This window comes from Molossus molossus, unplaced genomic scaffold (genome assembly GCF_014108415.1).
Source record: "Molossus molossus isolate mMolMol1 unplaced genomic scaffold, mMolMol1.p scaffold_m16_p_12, whole genome shotgun sequence".
Taxonomy (NCBI): domain Eukaryota; kingdom Metazoa; phylum Chordata; class Mammalia; order Chiroptera; family Molossidae; genus Molossus; species Molossus molossus.
This window is the reverse complement of record NW_023425347.1, coordinates 44,641,088-44,659,673: the sequence shown is the minus strand read 5'-3', so window position 1 is coordinate 44,659,673 and position 18,586 is coordinate 44,641,088. Positions and strand designations below refer to the sequence as shown.

The window sequence follows — 18,586 nt, the reverse complement described above, 5'->3', positions numbered from 1 at the left end:
ACATCGATGTGCTTACAATGAAGAAAAGCATTATATACTTATTCTTATATATCAAAGACAGAAACCTATGAGTGGCATTCTAAAATGATTCACCATGGTATGTCATTACAAATTCCTATGTAATAAAAAGAAACCGAATAAAAATATACCAAGAAAATGCAGATAGCTGTTTCATGGATGTGCTTACAATAGTGCTTACAAGTTAAACAAGTCAAAACTCTTATATTCCCTACATTGTACAGTTCATTTCACTCACTCTACATTTCAAACTTAAGCATCCTGTACAAATGCCATATGCTTTTTGGAGCAAATAAACTACTCTGAATTGTGAAAATCTACCATTTTTATTTGAATTATTTAACTACTTACTTTTGGAAGTAACTTACTTGCAAAAATTGTTTAAAATTACCTATTTTGTGTTTTAAAAGCATACAAGAAGGGAAACAACCCATTTAAATCCTATTCCTAAGACCTCTTTATTTATTCCCTGCCACAGAGCTTTGCTTGTTTTCACGTACTAATAAAATTCATTGACTATTCAAGAATTTCAAAAGCAAATCCAAAAACCAATCTTGACTGAAAAGAATTACTTTTCCTACTGTCTGCAAGCTAACACTGGTACTACTGTGTCAAACAGATTACGGGACCTCAGAGTCATGGCACATGTGAAATCACTTCAAAAGACTACAGAAAATCTCACTAGAAAATAGTATCAGTTCTAACAATACAGCAAAGTTATAAGCCACACAACTTACTATAAAAATGAAACTCTGAGGTCTAAGCTAAATGCAACCTAAATTATAAGGCACTGAGGTTGTTTTTAGTTTAAGACCTTGAAAAAAACTCAAAAGAAAGATTATACTATATAGACTCATATTTGCTACCCAATTTTTCAGTGTTATAAGTGAAAATATCAAATATGTGCACTATTATGTCTTTAAATAATTTTAAAAGAAATAGAAAGGGATATTCAAAGTCAGTTGTAAAAAGCATTTGGGATAATGGTCAAAGACAGAAACACCTTTCCCATACAATTAAGCTTTTCAGTTACTTGCTATAGAGAGCTGAACTTTTTTTTTTTTTTTTTTTTTTTTTTTAAGGAACTAAAAAAAAAACAAAACTTTGTTCATTGAGGGCAAGAGAATGCAAACAATATAAAAATCAAAAACTTGCCCTGGCCGGTTTTGCTCAGTGGTTAGAGTATCTGCCTATGGACTGAAGGGTCGCAGTTTGATTCCTGGTCAAGGGCATGTACCTAGGTTGTAGGTTTGATCCCGGGCCCTGGTCAGGGTCATGCAGGAGGCGACCAATCAATGTCTCTCTCTCACATTGATGTTTTTTCTCTCTCTCTCCCCCACCCTCCCTCCCTTCCTCTCTATCTAAAAATCAATGAAAAAATATCCTCAGGTGAATATTAACAAAAATAAAATAAAAAACTTATCTGGCCTTACTCGGCTTTTCTTTCTCTGGTCAAATGGGGGAGGAATTTTATTTGTACATTTTCTAAGGGTCCCAGTCTGCTCAAGAAATCTTTATACAGGGGGGAAGGGAAGCTGTGGGACAGAGATTCCTTAAGTGACCCACTGGCCTAACTCTTATTAGGGCAGAAGTTAACTGCTCAGTGCTGCCAACTTCCTTCCCTTCTGCTTCAGGTGTACTACAAAATAGTCACTGCACACAATGGTGAACCTAGCAATTAGTGAAAAGAAGTTCTGGAATCCCACTGTCATTTCGGCACTGGTCCAGGTCTTTCATTATTTTGTCCCCAGTCAGATTTGATAAAAACCTAGGAAACTTCTTTTCCATGACTACTCTCAGGTCCTCCTTTGTTAAGCAGCCCTTATCCCCAGCAAATCTGTGAAACGTGAACATGATGGTTTCCATGGCATGTCCCACTTGAGATGGCATTTTGGTGAGGTCTTGGTCAGGGTCGTGGCAGGATCACTCACTCGGCTGGACTGAGACCCAGGGCCGTGATGAACCAAATTTTAATTTGTACAAAGTATGACCAAAAAAGAGCACATTTTCCTGGCCCATTTAATGTATTTGGAACCACAAGTCCCAGTGTCTTGGATGCTTTCTATAGATTTTAGAGATAAGCCTATTTCAGTGTCAACGGAGACAGCACAAAGAGCATCAGATTTGGTGGAAGAGATGTATGAATTCTGCCCCCAATACCAACTGATCGTAGGCAAATCACTTTGTGCTTCTGCATTTCATTTTTTCATCTATAAAACAAGAGATATAATACCAGTAAGGCTCAAAAGAGATTATGTCTATGAAGTACTTTAGTTTATTGGTTTTCACACTTCAGTGTGCCCAAGAAATTCTTGAAACCAATCAACCCAGAAATTCAGATTCAGCAGTCTGGACATGCATGCGTAAATCTTTATTTTTAATTAACCACTTCAGGTCATCCCCAGTCCCAATGGGGGCTCCCCAAGGATGAACATATTTTGAAAAAACTGCATCAGTTTCTTCTGAGACATTAGCTGTAAGCATTACCCTAGGTATTTGTTTGAAATGAAAATTTCTAAACCTTATCCTTAGAAATTTAGATTCAATAAACGTGGGTCAGAGCGCAGAATCTTAATTTTTTCATATACTACTGATGACTGAGATGTAAATAGTACATGATCTAATCCACCCTTTTAGAAACTCTGAACTAGATTCTCCTCCCTACATATTTTTCAAATCCTTCCTGACCTTTCTAGTTTCATCAACTATGACCAAACTTGGGCCTCATCATCATTTGAACTAATTAATGCACCTGCCTTGTAATTGATTCCTCCACTTTAAGTCTTGTCCCTTTCAAGTGCAAGGTCTACAGAGTGATCTAAAATGCACACTTATCTAAACCCAAGTGACTTCTGCTTCTAGCCAAGGCAGAGTAACAGAAATGAGATTTATGCTCCCACCTGAAACAACTAAAAATCTGAACAAATATATTAAAGTTGTTGTTCATCAGACACTGAAAATCAGATAAAGAGGGACAGTGATCAATGAAAGAGGTGAAACATAAAGCAAAGCCAATTGCCTCAGATTGCTGCTTAGTTTCCAGGCTGCAGAGCAGAGAGAATTATCCCAGACAAAGCATAGCAGTCTCCCTGAGTTAAGAAGATGAAATGAGGAGTCTGGGGAGACCAAAGTAGCTATGATCCCCAAAACACTGAACCAGAGTTGAGAGGTAGGAGCTGTGGAGAAAGTGAAATAAGACCTCAGAATATCGGCAGAGATCCACTTAAAGTCTTGAGCTGACTACTGATCACACTAGAAAATCACTCATAAGGAGTACAGAGAAAGATTATCCATAGCCAGGGATATGCTGGAAAATGTGTAACAACTGGGGGAAGTTGGTTTATAGGGTTAACAATGTCTGTGGTGTCATTATTCCCACCCATCAAGTGTTAACACTGAGTGTAAAGTTAGGAAGAGATACATTGCTGCACATGAAACACTGTATAGTATTTCTAGTACAGAGATACAATAGATTTAAATTACCACCAGAGCACAAAAATAGTAAAGTGTAATAATATAAGTAGAAGGTAATGAGTTTTGAGTATTTATTACTTTTGTTCTTAATATAATTGATTTAATTATAAGCTTATATGATTTAATTCTATTAAGAATTAAACCAGCTCATAAGCTTCCTGACATTTTAACAATTGGCCCACAGAAGGCCTATTATATCACTGCCCATGGCTCACACAGAGCCAGGAATACCTACCAAACAGAACAGAAAATATAATTTACAGGACATCAAGTACAGTGCTCAGAAGATCACGGCCTCAGTAGTAGGGCAAAATGAGATCTAAAATAAATATAGCTTTAGTCCCACCTAACAAAATTAAAAGTAAGTCTTAAAAGAATAAAGCCACTTCTAAGGAACTTAACTGTGTCCCACAACAAAGCTCAAGAATATTTATAGGAATACAAAAATGTCCAGCACCAAACAAGGTAAAATTGACAATGTCTGACAGGAAAATACCACCCATCATGAGAAAAATCAATCAAGAGAAAAGAACTCATACATGACCGATTTATCAAATAAGAACATTAAATTAGTTATTATAACTGTAGTTCATATGTTCAAAAAGGTAAATGGAAAGATTAAGTATGTTAGGTAGAGATAGCAAAGATTTTTTTAAAAAGAACTTCACTTACTGTATTAGTTTTTAGTATACATTTGGTTTTTAAAATAAACTTTAAGAATTATCAAGGTGCAGTCATCACTGCCTATGCCATTTGATATCTAATCAGATAGTATTGTCTTTCTGTACTTTGTTACATCTATTCTGTCTAGAGAATTAAAATAATTTTTTGTGTACAATGACTTTATGTGCTTTGTTATAATCCTTAGACATATCGTTTTCTTTGACAAATATAGAACTCAGGCTTTTATCCGCATTTTATATAACATTTTATGTTATATTCACATTTATTTTCTTCTAAATCCAAAACTATATAATTCCCGTCTTCTACCCAATAACATTTGTATACCGTATCTTCTTTTTAACATAGAGGTACATTATGATTTCTTTTTTTCAAATTATCTTTATTGCTGAGAGTTATCAGGGGAGAGTCAGAAGAGATTAACCAAGGAACTTATATGCATAACTCATGGACAGAGAATAGTGTAGTGAAGGCCTGGCTCGGGGGTCAGGGGTGGGAGCAAGGTGCAGGGGGGGTCAATGGGTAAAAGATATTTTTTTAAAAAACAAATTGAGCCCTGCCAGTGTGGCTCAGTGGATTGAGCGTCGTCCCATGGACTGAGAGGTCCCAGTTTGATTCCCAGTCAGGGCACATGCCCAGGTTGCAGGCTCGATCCCCAGGAGGGGACATGTAGGAGGAAGCCAATTGATGTTTCTCTCTCACATCAATGTTTCTGTCTCTCTCTCTTCCTCTCTCTCTAAAAAACTCAACAAAAACATATTGCCCTGGCCAGTTTGGCTCAGCAGTTAGAGCATTGGCCCGTGGACCAGAGAGTCCCGGGTTCGGTTTCCGCTAATGGCACATTCCTCAGTTGCAGTTTGTCCCCGGTCCTGGTTGGGGTTGTGTGGGTGGCAGCCAGTCGATGTGTCTCTCTCATGTTGATGTTTCTTTCTCTCTCTCTTCCTCCCTCTCTCCCGCCTGCTCTATCTGAAGATAAATGCAAAAGTGTCCTCAGGTGAGGATAAAAATAAAAACAAATTTTTTTTTTAAAACAACAAATTGATTCTTCTAGTAATGAAAAATGTAAAAAAAAATTTTTTTTTTAAAACAACAAATTGATTCTTCTAGTAATGAAAAATGTTGGTTGGGTTTAACAGCAGATTAGACACTGCAAAGAAAATGCTAATCAACATAAAGACATAGCAATAGAAACTACACAAAATAAAACAGAGAACAAGAATGAAAAAAGGAAAAAGCATGAATGAGCTATGGGATAATACCAAACACCCTAATATATGGGAAATAGGCATGCCCAAAAGAAGCAGAAAAAAAAAATGTCTGAAAAAGGTAACGGCCGCAAAATTTTCAAATTTAATGTAAATTATAAACCCACAAATCAAAGAGACTAATTACAGCCAAGCACAAGAAACATGAAGACAACTATAGTAAGTCACATCAAAACCAAAATGCTTTAAACCTGTAATATAAAGAATATTTTTAAAGCAAACAGAGAAAAATGACACACTGTATACCCAGAAGAAAAATAAGATTGACAGCAGACTACGCACTGGAGACAAGACAGTGAAGTTTATCTTTCAGATGTTGAAAGAAACTATCAACTAAGATTTCAAGAGCCAGAGAAAATATTTTAAATAAAACTAAGGTAGCCCTGGCAGAGTGGTTCAATTGGTTGGAGCACTGTCCAATACACCAAAAGTTTGCAGGTTTATTTTCCAGTCAGGGAATATACTTAGGTTGTGAGTTCCATCCCCAGTCAGGGCATGTATGGAAGGCAGCCGATCGATTATTTCTCACATCTCTCTCTCTCTCCCCCCTCTCCCCTCTGCTTTCCTCTCTAAAATCAATAAAAATATATTTTTAAAAGATAATAAAATGATAACAAAGAATGAAAGAAAATACTTGCAAAAAACAAAAACAAAACTCATAGACACAGATAATTTGGTGATTACCGGAGGGAAAGGAGGTGAGGTAGAAGAGGGTAAATGGTGATAGAAGGAGACTTGACTTGGGGTGGTGAACACACAATACAAAATATGGATGATATATTATAAAACTGTACACCTGAAACCTATATAATTTTATTAACCAATGTCAGCCCAATAAATTCAATAAGTAAAAAAATTAGAACCATTACAACTTAAAAAAAAAATCTCGGCCAGAATGGCTGCCATCAACAAATCATCAAACAAGTGCTGGCGAGGATGTGGAGAAAAGAGGGCTCAAGTACACTGTTGGTAGGAATGCAGACTGGTGCAGCCACTATGGAAAACAGTATGGTGTTTCCTCAAAAAATTAAAAATTGAATTGCCATTTGACCCAGTGATCCCACTTCTAGAATATATCCTAAGAAGCCTGAAACACCAATTGGGAAGAATATATGTACCCCTATGTTCATGGCAGCACTATTTACCATCACTGAGATCTGGAAACAGCCCAAGTGTCCATCAACAGATGAGTGGATAAAAAAGTTGTGGTACATATATACAATGGAATAGCATGCAGCTGTAAGAAAGATCTCTTATCCTTTGAAACAACATGGAGAGACCCTGAGAGTATTATGATAAGCGAAATAAGCCAATCAGAGAAAGACAAATACCACCTATCTCACTTATTGTGAAATATAATGAACAAGGGGGGGCTGATGAACAAAATAGACCCAGAGACACAGAAAGGAGTATGGTTCAAATTGACAAACCTCAGAGTAGGGGGGTGGGAGAGATGGATGAGATGAACCAAAGAACTTATATGCATGTATACATAACCAATGGGCACAGACAACAATGCTAGGGGGGCTGAGGGGGTGGGATAGGGAGAAGGGGGTCTAAGGGAGAAAAAGGAAAAACATCTGTAACAAAAATGAATTAATAAAAATTGGAAAAAAATAAAAAATAAAAGTTGAACCATAAAAGAAATTTTTTAAATCTCATTTAAAAACAGGCCCCAGTCAGGGTCATGAGGAAGGAAACTAATATATATACCTCTCTCACATATCTCTCTCTCCCTCTCTTCAAGTCTTACATGATAAAAAAAAAAAAAAAAGGTACATATACATATATATATGGATAAAATATCCTCCAGCGAGGATTCATTCACACACACACACAAAACACTTTTTTTGGTATGGTAGACTCATGAACCTTAAAGGGAAGGTGGAAGGGAGGGCAGAAAGAGATAAACCAAAGATCTTCTATATATATATGCATAGCCAAGGACACAAATAATAGTGTAGGGAAGGCAGGAGGAGGCAAGATTGGGGAGGAGGGGGTCAATGGGGGAAAAAAGGAGGAACCTCTATAATACATTCAACAATAAAATTTAAAAAAATAAAATTAAAATTAAAACAGATAACAAACTTGAACAGATATTTCTGCAAAGATGATGTACAAATAACCAAAAAAACACATGAAAAAAGTGCTCAACATTATTAGCATCAAGGAAATAACAAATCAAAACCATGATGAGCCCTGACGGGTATGGCTCAGTTGGTCGGAGAATCATCACATACACTGAAAGCTGGCAGGTTGATTTCCAGTCAGGGCATGTGCCCGGATTGTGGGAAAAGGCAACCAATCTATCCCCCCACCCCCCCACCCCACACACACCCCTCTCCTGTCCTCTAAAATCAATTTTAAAAAGTTAAAAAAAAAAAAAACCCGATGAGATAGCACTTCATACCCAGAAGGATGAATACAATAAAAAGATAAACAATAACAAGTGTTTACAAAGATATGGAGAAACTGGTACCCTCATACATTGCTGTGGGGATATAAAACAGTACAGCTGTTTTGGAAAAGTTTGGCAGTTCCTCAATAAGATAAACATAGAATTACCATATGATCCAGGAATTCCACTCCTAGATATATACAGGCATACCTCATTTTAATGTGCTTCTCCTTATTGTGCTTTACAGATGTTGCATTTTTTACAAATTAAAGGCAAGACCCTCCACCAGCAAAAAGATTATGACTTGCTTTATTGCAATCCTTTATTGCGGTGGTCCGGAACCGAACCCGCAATATCTCCCAGGTATGCCTGTACCCAAGAAAAGAAAACATGTTCACACAAAAACTTGTTCACAGATATTCATAGCAACATTATTCATAACAGGCAAAAAGGGGAAACAACTCAAATGTCCATAAACTGATGGATAAACAAAGCATGGTTTACAGTAGAATATTATTCAACCACAAAGAGAAATGAGGTTGTTAATACATGCTACAACGTGGATGAACTTTTTTTTTTTTAATCCTCACCTGAGGACATTTTTGCATTTATCCTCAGAGTGGGAGGAAGAGAGGGGCGAAGAGAGTGAGAGAAACATCGATGTGAGAGAGAGACATCAACTGGTTGCCACCCACATGATCTCGACCGGGGCCGGGGACAAACTGCGACCAAGGAACGTGCCCTTAGCAGGAACCAAACCCAGGACTCTCTGGTCTGTGGGCTGACACTCTAGCCACTGAGCCAAACCGGCCAGGGCTGGATGAACTTTAAAAACATTATGCTAAGCCAGGCACGGGTGGTCACATGATTCCATATATATAAATTCCCAGAACAGGCAAATTCACAGAGATACAAAGTAGATTAGTGGCTGCAGAGAATGAGAGAGACGGGAGATGGTAGAAAGTGATTGCTAATAGGTATGGGGTTTCTTTTCAGAGAACAAAAGTATTTTGTATTTAAATACTGGTGATAGTTGTACAATTTTGTGAATATACTAAAAATCACTTAATTATATACTGATGGGGTGATTTTATTTTATCAATTTTTTTAAACATCTTTATTGTTGAATATATTACAGATGTTCTCCCCCTTTTTTCCCTACTGTCTCCCTCCTCCCCAATCTCGTCCCCCTCCTGCAGTCCCCACACTATTGTGGTGACCCCTGGTTATTCATATATGCATAGAAGTTCTTTGGTTTATCTCATCCCTCCTTCCCTCCGCCCTTCCCTTTGAGGTTCATCAGTCTAAAAACCAATTTGTACTTCTTAATTCCTTCATCTTTTTCACCCATCCTCCCAGCCCCCACCCATCTGGCAAACAACAAAAAGTTATATCTGAGTCTGTTTCTGTTCTGCTTGCTCATTGTGTTTGTAGATTCAATTGTTGATAGATATGTTTTATAGTACATCTCAATTTTAAGATAACATAAAGTGTTCATGTAAATAAATAATTTAGATGAAAGGACAAATATTCCTTTAAAGATCACTAATTACCAAAGCTCACCCAAGGGGAAATGGATACATAAAATATCTCTATAAAGAAACTGAAATTATAGTTTAAAACTTACTAACAAATAAAACCAGACCCAAGGGGCTTCACTGGTGAATTCTAACTACACTATTATACATTTAAGGAAGAAATACAAATCTACTGAAACTCTTCCAAAATAGTGAAGAGAAATACTTCTCAACTCATTCTATGCGGCAGCATTATTCTGATACCAATACCAAAAGCATTACAAGAAAACAAAACAAACCCATATTCTTTATGAACATAGGTGCAAAATTCTAAACAAATCGACTCTAATAATATATAAATAGATAACACATCATGATCAAATAACGTTTATCCCTAAAATGTAAAACTGTTTTTTTTAAATCCTCATCTGAGGATATTTTCCTATTTATCTTCAGACAGAGTGGGGGGGAGAAAGAGAGAAACATTGACGTGACAGGGATACATCAACTGGTTGCCTCCTGCAAGACCCCGACCAGGGCCAGGGACTAACTGCAACTGAGGTACATGCCCTTGGCAGGAATCGAACCCACAACTCATTGGTCCACAGGCCGATGCTCTACTGCTGAGACAAACCAGCCAGGGCTGTGAAACTGTTTTACAAGTACATATAGTTGGTTCAATGCAATTCACCCTATGTGAACAGACTAAAAAACAAAACCTTAAGATCACCTATACAAACATATAAAGACCCTTGATGACAATCCACATCCCCATCTATAGTGACTAAAAGAAGATCAGTGGTTGCTAGAGTTTGGGGGAGAAGGGTGCAATGGTAAAAAGAAATTACAAAAAGGCATGAAGAAACGTTGAGGGGTGATGAATATGTTCATTATATTGATTGTAGTTATGGTTGCACAGTATATAAATATATAAAATCATCAAATTATTTATTTTAAAGTATTGTGCAGTGAATTATTCCTCACTAATATTCCAAAATAAACCCAAAAACAGAACATCCTTCTAGAGATACAGGTTAAAATCTAAGCTTCTTAATGGGGATGTACAACTTGTATCTGGTCGTTCCATCTCTACCCAATTCTACTCTGTATATCCCCAGCGGCCAATCTGATGTAAACTGCAATCTCCTATCATATAGTTTTTTAACCATGGCTAAGTATCATCTATAACAGGAAGGAAGGAAGGAAGGAAGGAAGGAAGGAAGGAAGGAAGGAAGGAAGGAAGGAAGGAAGGAAGGAAGGAAGGGTTTATGATCAAAGGGAATACAAGAATACATGACATTTTAAGCAAAAAAGTGACAGTACTGTCACTTGTTTTCATTCATTCAACAAATATTAATTGGGACCAACAGTAGTCCTGGCACTGTCTGGACACTGGGAATGTAAAGAAAAGTTTCTGCTTTCACAGAGATTATATTTTGAATAAATAATTCAACAGATGAAGTGCTACAAAAAATAAAGCAAGATAAGATAATGAAAAATGGAGTGGTCAGCAAGAAATTCTCTATTGACCTAACATATAAATAGCAATTATGTAGGGCCTGATAAACTACAGTAAGGACTTTGGATTTTTCTGAGTAAGATAAAAGGCACTGGAGAATTCTCATCAAGGGAGTAACATGATCTGACACTTATTTAAAAGGATCATCCACATTCAGCTATGTGCAGAACAGACTGTATATAGCAAAAGAGAAGAAACATGGAGGATGGTTTCAGAGGCTATTTATTACTATAGGAGAAATAATACTGCAATATCAGTGGAAGTGGTAAGAAATTATCCACTTCAACACAGATTAGAAGGCAGGCCCAACAGAATTCAGTGATACACTGGGGCTTAGAGAGAAAAATAAAATAAAATAAAATTTTCTTAAACTACTCTCCCCTCTGTTCAGGGTGTACTCCTCAAGGTTCTATCATAGTCCCCATTCTGTTACTGCCTTCTTTTATCCTTGCACAATAACTTCAAATACTGAGAGCACCTAAATCCATGTCAGCTTCTACATTTCCCCTCAGAGCTTCAGTTCCATAGATCCAACTGCCTGCTGGATGCTACAAAAACCTCAAATTCTACTTGTTCAAAACTGAGTTCACCCTCTTCCCTTCAGCCCCAATACCAAAACCTAGTTCCTCCATCAGAATTCCTTATCTAAATAAATTACATTATAAAATACCCCACTGTCCGAAACAAAACCCTGAGAGTAAACTTTTAAATTTCCTTTTCTGTTACCATCCAAATCAGCTACCCATACACATATCCAATCTTTCATTATTTTTTGGTACATAATGTGCATTTTAATAAATGTCAGTACAAGGGTGACTTGCTTTCTCTGACTTATAGTACATAGGTGAGTAGTATATAAATGAATGTTCTAATATTAGTTCAAAGAAAAATCCGAGGGAGTAAAACCTTCAGCAAAAGATTACATTGTTCCATTTTAGAAGTAGAAAATCTCAGGCTAATTCTCAAAACATGAATTGTCCACAGATGCATAACTTATGAATTACAGCTTCAGCCGTGAAAGCAAATTAATTCAACCAAGACAAGTTAGAATAAAAGAGATTTTTGACAGAAACTCTGAAGGTATCAGTACCCATGTACCAGGGTAGAAAAAAAGAGACAATACAAGAAACTGACAAAAACTATCAGAGAGATGGGACAAAAATCTGAAAAGAGTAACAATCAAACTCTGTTTAGGCTCTTGGGTCCCAACAAATTGGTCTTCAGAGAGTTGAGTAAAATACAAAATATATACTTCACTTTCCATAAAGCTAGATTTACTCAGTTTAAAGAATTCCATTATTCTGAATTTATGTCACTCCTCTTTAGTGTGAAATGAGGTTTCTGTAAGTTTTCTACTTGTTCTTTTTTAACAAAATTAAAAGTGGACAACCCACACTAATACCAAAAGATTTTTGAAAAGTATACTTTTGAAAAGTATAAAATTTTAAAAATATTTTGTTAGGGGGTGGGAGTGGGGAGAAGGGGGTCAAGGGTGAAGGGGGGGGGCATTTATAATATACTCAAAAAACAAAGGTCAAAAACAAAAACAAAACCACAGCCCAGCTGGTGTGGCTCAGTGAACTGAGCATCGCCCCATGGACTGAGAGGTCCTGGTCCAATTCCAGGTCAGGGAACATGCCCTGGTTGCAGGCTCAATCCCTAGTAGGGGGCGTGCGGGAGGCATCTGATAGATGTTTCTCTCTCTCTCTAAAAAAATAAAAAATAAACATATTAAAAAAAGAAACAATTACATTAACTATAAAAGGATTAAACACTCCAATCAAAAGGCAAACAAAATAAAAATAAAATAAAAATGTTTTGTTAATTAAATACAGTAACTTGGAACCACTGAGGTTGTAATAATACTGACATTATGACAGCATACACAATGAAGAACTAAAAAGACAAATAACTATCAGGCTGTCATTTCTAAATATTACTCAACAATTCCATTTTATATTAGTGGATCAAAGGAGTACTGAATAAAGTAAAAACATAAAACAAGTGAATCTAAGGAGGTAAGTGTTTTAAAAACCCATTTAGAAGCAATTTTTCTATAAGCTACAGACTCATTAACCAAGAAACTATTTCCCATGAATTTCAGAATTATATGCTGACTTATATGCAATAATTCCATTAATTCCACACTTCTCAAAATTTATTATTCATTCTTATGCTGATAATTTCAAGTAGTAAAATAACAAATTTTTATTTAGGTAGTATTTACTTTAAGAATATTATGAGACAGGATAACTAGTGCATCAAACCAATGATTTCATTAAAATTTTTTAAATTGAGGCCAGGCAGGAAACAGTTTAGTCAAAGAAAAGTCTAAAGTAAAGAATTATATAGATTATATCCAGATACAGTAAAAATGTAGTTGTAAAAGGATTAAGATTTGGGTAACAGTGTTATTATTTTGACCTACAAACACACAACAAATTATCTTTCATAAACACCTATATGTAACTCCACATAGAAGACAAATTCCAAGTTGTTGATAAAATTCATAAATCCTATTTTATTTTTCCAATGACTTATAAATTCACCTTCATAGATGAACTGTCAATCAAAAATCTTTTGTTCCCAAATATACAAACCTTTCCACACAACAGTCTTTTAAAAATAAATTTTAAATAAAGATATAGTGTCAAGCTCTGGTTGGTGTGACTCAATTGGTTAAGTATTTTCCCATGCACCGAAAGGTCATCAGTTCAATTCCAGGTCAGAGCACATGACCAGGGCTTTGGACCAGGGATCATGCAGGAGGCAGCTGACCGAAGTTTCACTCTCACATTGATGTTTCTCTGTCCCTTCCTCTTTCTCTAAAATCAATTTTAAAAAAATATTTAAGATACAGCACCAAGTGAAGGAGTTTGTTTGAATACTATCCATTTTACAGCAATGAAGTGAAATGTCAAAAGCTGTCATGTAGTAGGTACTTTGACTAAGACTACTTTAAAAGTATCCATTAGCTTTCAAAGTTCAAAAAATGGCCAGTGGGTCTCAGATTCCATTCCTGGTAAGGGGCACACACCTGGGTTGCAGGTTTGATCCCTGGCCCCGGTCCAGGTCCTGTGGGAGGCAACCAATCAATCGTCTCTGTCATGTGGATGTTTATCTCTCTTTCTCTCTCTCTCTCCCTCCCCAATCCTTCCCTTTCACTCTATCTAAAAACTAATAGAAAAATATCCTCAGGTGAGGATTAACAGATAGATAGATGGATTGATAGATGGATTGATAAGATTAGATAGATAAATGGCTACATCAGAAGGGGGAAAAAGAGCCTCAATATAGTTCTTCAAATTTCCCTTTAACAAATGGCTATTTCTATTTCCCCAGACTCAGAATTCAAAAACTTCACCCAGAAACTTTTAAGGCTAGGTACCTGTTCACTTCTGGGTCTTTTGACCTTTTCCTCTGATTATAAAGTCATTACAGTTTTGTATGTTAACTTCAAGTAAGCTCCTTATAAACAGAAATAAAATCAAATCATATTTTTCCATTTCCAGAGGTAAAATCTTAAATTACTCTGTAATATAGCTAATTCGGCCAGACTCAAGGAATCCAGTGGTTTGTAAACAAACCATTAACTGTTCTTAATTATATGTTAACAAAGCATGTTTATTTCGGTAGTAGAAGCTCTGGCCTACTGAACAAATTAAAGAAACCCAGGAATGTAGGGATAGAAGATATTTGAAAACCATGAAAATACACAAAGTTCAGTCTTTGAAAAATTCTGTAAACATACCAATCAAAGGTGACTTGTCTATATGATATAAACATAGCTAGAGCATAAATTTGAAAGGCATCTGAGTACAATGGGAAAAATAGTTTTAGGTTCCAATCCAAACTAAACCACTTACTAGTTATGTGACCTTGATCAACTGACTTCTGACACTAATTCCTCATCTGTGAAAAGGGGGGGAAAAGCCTTCGTACCACATGGAATTGTCCCATGAATTAAATGAAAGAATTTAAACACTCCGAGAACATAATGTATAATCAATAGATGTATATAATATTGACTGTTAACTTTTATGATGTCTAATATGCCAGGCACTATACTTTATATACTCATTATCTCATTTAAAACACTCAGAAAAACTATGGAGATAGGTATTATTTCCATTTTACACATGAGAAAATTGAGGCTTTCAAGTTAAATATTTTATCCATACACAGCAAATTAAGTGGCAGAAGCGTCTTAACCACTCTACTGATATGATGTGCTTTACAACAACAAAGAACTTTCTCATACCCGCACAATAATGTCAAAAGTAGGCATCTTCATTTCCAGTATATGGCAACAACTCAAGAAATGCCTATGATAATACAACTAATAGAACCAGAACTTGAATCTAGGTCTCCTGACTAAACCAGACAGAGTCCAATCCATGACTGTGGCTCTCTACATTATGCTAGTAATTCTATAAACACTGTCAATGAAGAACTCCTTCCAGGAGGAAAAAAGACAGATTATGTCTAAAAAACTAGATTGATACATGATATTTATTAATTAATGCTTATTCCCAATGGCTGTCAACATTCAAGTTTTCCAGAAGTTAAAATACAGATTCATTTGAGAATATCAACAACTTTATTTTTTTATTTATTTATTTTTTTAATCCTCACCCGAGGACATTTTTCGATATTTTGTTCAGAGAGAGAGAGAGAGAGAGAGAGAGAGAGAGAAACATCGACGTGAAAGCGACACATCGAGTGGTTGCCACCCACACGACCCAACCAGGGCTGGGGACAAACTGCAACCAAGGTACATGCCCTTAGCGGGAACTGAACCTGGGTCTCTCCGGACCGTAGGCCGACGCTCTAACCGCTGAGCCAAACCGGCCAGGGCGAGAATATCAACAACTTTATATTGCTTATACAAAATCTGTAAGAATGAAAAATAGCCCAATGTTAGTCAAAAACAGAAGCTATTTTGACAGGTCTATTTATTGTTTTCTGTAGTATGTTTCTTGCTTAATGAATGACATCACTGAACAGAACTAGAGAAGAAAGTTTTATACTTCTCTGTAAGTCATTCACTCTCTCCTGCAAAGTCATTCCCTCTCTTTGTTCATAAAGAGGGAAAGGATATCCATCTATGAAGAGATGTGAGCCCTGAACTTATTAAGGCAGTGCATAAGGCTTGCTACGAAAAGTGCATATCATTTTATTTACTTCCTATTATCTCCTAGAACAGAAAACTTAAGAGAAGCAAGCCAATTACATAGTCAATACTGATGCATGATCAAACAAAGGATTTTTAAGATCAAAATTATAATTTTTTATTCTAGAATTACCTTTACTTTTGATGTTAGCTTTGACAATATTTTTATTTATTTTTTTAATATGTTTTGTTGATTTTCTGAGAGAGAGAGGAAGGAAGAGAAAAAGAAACATTGACAAGCTGCCTCCTGCACACCCCCTTCTGGGGATCGAGCTCACAACCCGGGCAAGTGCCCTGACCAGGAATCGAATTGGTGACCTCCTGGTGCATGGGTCAACACTCAACCACTGAGCCACATGGACCGGGCTAAAATACATTTTTAAAATTCATATAAACAAGTAAGAACAAAACAGACAACCCAATATTTTTTAAATGGTCAAAGACCTGACCAGGCATTTTACACACTATGGATATCCAATTAGCCACTAACATGAAATGATGCTCTACTTCATCAGTTGTCAAAAAAACAAAAATCAAAACCACAATGAGTAAGATTTTTAAAATTTTTTTCTTTATTGACTTTTAGAAAAAGAGGAAAGGAGAGGGAGAGAGAGATAAAAACAAAAATGAGCGAGAACATCGATTGGCCGCTTCCTGCATGCCCCCCACTGGGGATCAGGCCCACAACCTAGACATGTGCACTGACCAGGAATCGAACTGGCGACCTCCTGATGCATAGGTTGATGCTCAACCACTGAGCCACACTGGCCCAGCACAAGTAAGACGTTTTTAAAAGACAAAACCAAATATTGACAAGAATGTGGAGAAACCAGAATTCTGATATGTTACTGGCAAGAGTGTAAATTAACACAACCACTTTGAAAAACTCTTTGGCAATATCTACAATTCAATAAATATAAACTATCTGACCCAACCATTTGAATCCTCAGTATATACCCACTAGAAGTACATACATATGAAAAAAAAAAGAAATGCCTGCACATATTCATCTTAAAACATGTACAAGAATGTTCACAGCAGCAGTATTTCTAACTACCTAAATGCCCATCAACACGATATATAACGTTGATTATTTACACAATGAAATAGTATATAGCAATGAAAATAAGCTAAAAGTTCATGCAACAATATAAAGCTTACAAGCAGAACTATTTAGCCAAAGAAGACACAAATGAGAGCATACTTTACATCTCTGTTTATGTAAAATTCGAGAACAGGTAAAACTAGTGTGGTAATACAGTTAATTTAAGTGTGGCTGACCCCATCTAGATGTACACATGTATATGTGTATACATGCATGCATGTGCACGCGCTCGCGCGCACACACACATAACATATGATGCAAGCAGCACCAAGCATAGTCCCTCCATGAGATCTGTTATATAGCTAATGAAGCAGCCTAACAGACAGGATTCTCTCTAGGGTAGCAAAAAACATGGCTGAAACTCTCAGTAGCCAAGCAACAGAAGGAAACAGCCCGAAAAGAACATCATTTAAACACTTTCATTTAGTTTTATCTGAAGCCAGATAAACAACCTGAACTTCTCAATTTCATAAATCAAAAAATTCCCATAGTTGACAGGTGACTTACAGGAAATGACATGAGAAAGCATCTATATATCATCCGCAGGTCCAACCTAACTTGGTTATTCCTAGAACAGACTAGCTCAAAAATGATTCTTGAACTAGCAAGACTGATCCATTTCAAGATACATTAATTAGGCACGTTTTGTTCTATGCACTTATCATCATCAAGACATGATCTCAGCTCTGTGCAACCATTTATCTTTAATGGACACTTGCAACTTAAATATTAATAATTCAGCAAGCCCTATGTGAAATGTCTGTTGTAAGGATCCCTCTATTCAAATTTTAAAAATGTTCTCCTTTTACCAATTTGCAGTTTTCCTCACTAAAGCTATTTTTCATAGTTGCCTAACTGTATATAGCATTTTTTAAATGCTCACAAATAATTTTGATTCTTAAGTTCTTGCTTTAAAATAGTTAAAACGAGTCTTACATTTATATTGACTTTAAATTCAAATTCCACAATTCTGTACTTAAAATGGTTATGAATTTGTCAATTAGTAAAATTTAGAGAAAATGCTAAATTTCCATTAATTTCATTCAGTGATGTTTATCTTTAAAGATGTTGTTTAATGCCAGTTTCTTTAAAAGCCAGTCACAGTTTTTTTTTTTTTGAATTTTTATTTATTTTTTTGTTACAGATATTTTACCTTTTTACCCCATTGGCACCCCCCACCCCACCCCACCTCCGCCCCATCACCGGCTTAGTTGTCCATGTCCATTGGTCATGCATACATGCATATAAGTTCTGTGCTTTATCTCTTCCCACCCCCCCACCCACCCACCCCCTCTTCTGAGGGATGTCAGTCTGTGCCCTACTTCCATGTGTCTGGGTCTACCGTATTCCTCAGACTGTTATGTTCATTATATTCCGTATATAAGTGAGATCATGTGGTATTTGTCTTTTTCTGCTTGGCTTCTTTCACTTAGGAT

The 18,586-nt window shown here is 36.3% G+C and overlaps 1 protein-coding gene across 8 annotated transcripts in view; it reads right to left on the bottom strand.

The window, feature by feature from the left end:
• ZZZ3 (zinc finger ZZ-type containing 3) overlaps positions 1 to 18,586 on the bottom strand; it is a 106,359-nt gene that overhangs the window by 63,501 nt on the left and 24,272 nt on the right. For 3 of the 8 annotated variants that reach the window (XM_036255175.1, XM_036255169.1, XM_036255172.1), the window contains exon 3: positions 8,047 to 8,205. The exons of 4 other annotated variants lie outside the window; for them this stretch is intronic. The gene's annotated coding sequence lies outside the window, so the exon portion shown is untranslated. Of the gene's footprint in view, positions 1 to 1,786; positions 1,883 to 8,046; positions 8,206 to 18,586 lie in introns of those variants that run through there. One more of the 8 variants, XM_036255170.1, reaches the window with a different exon arrangement.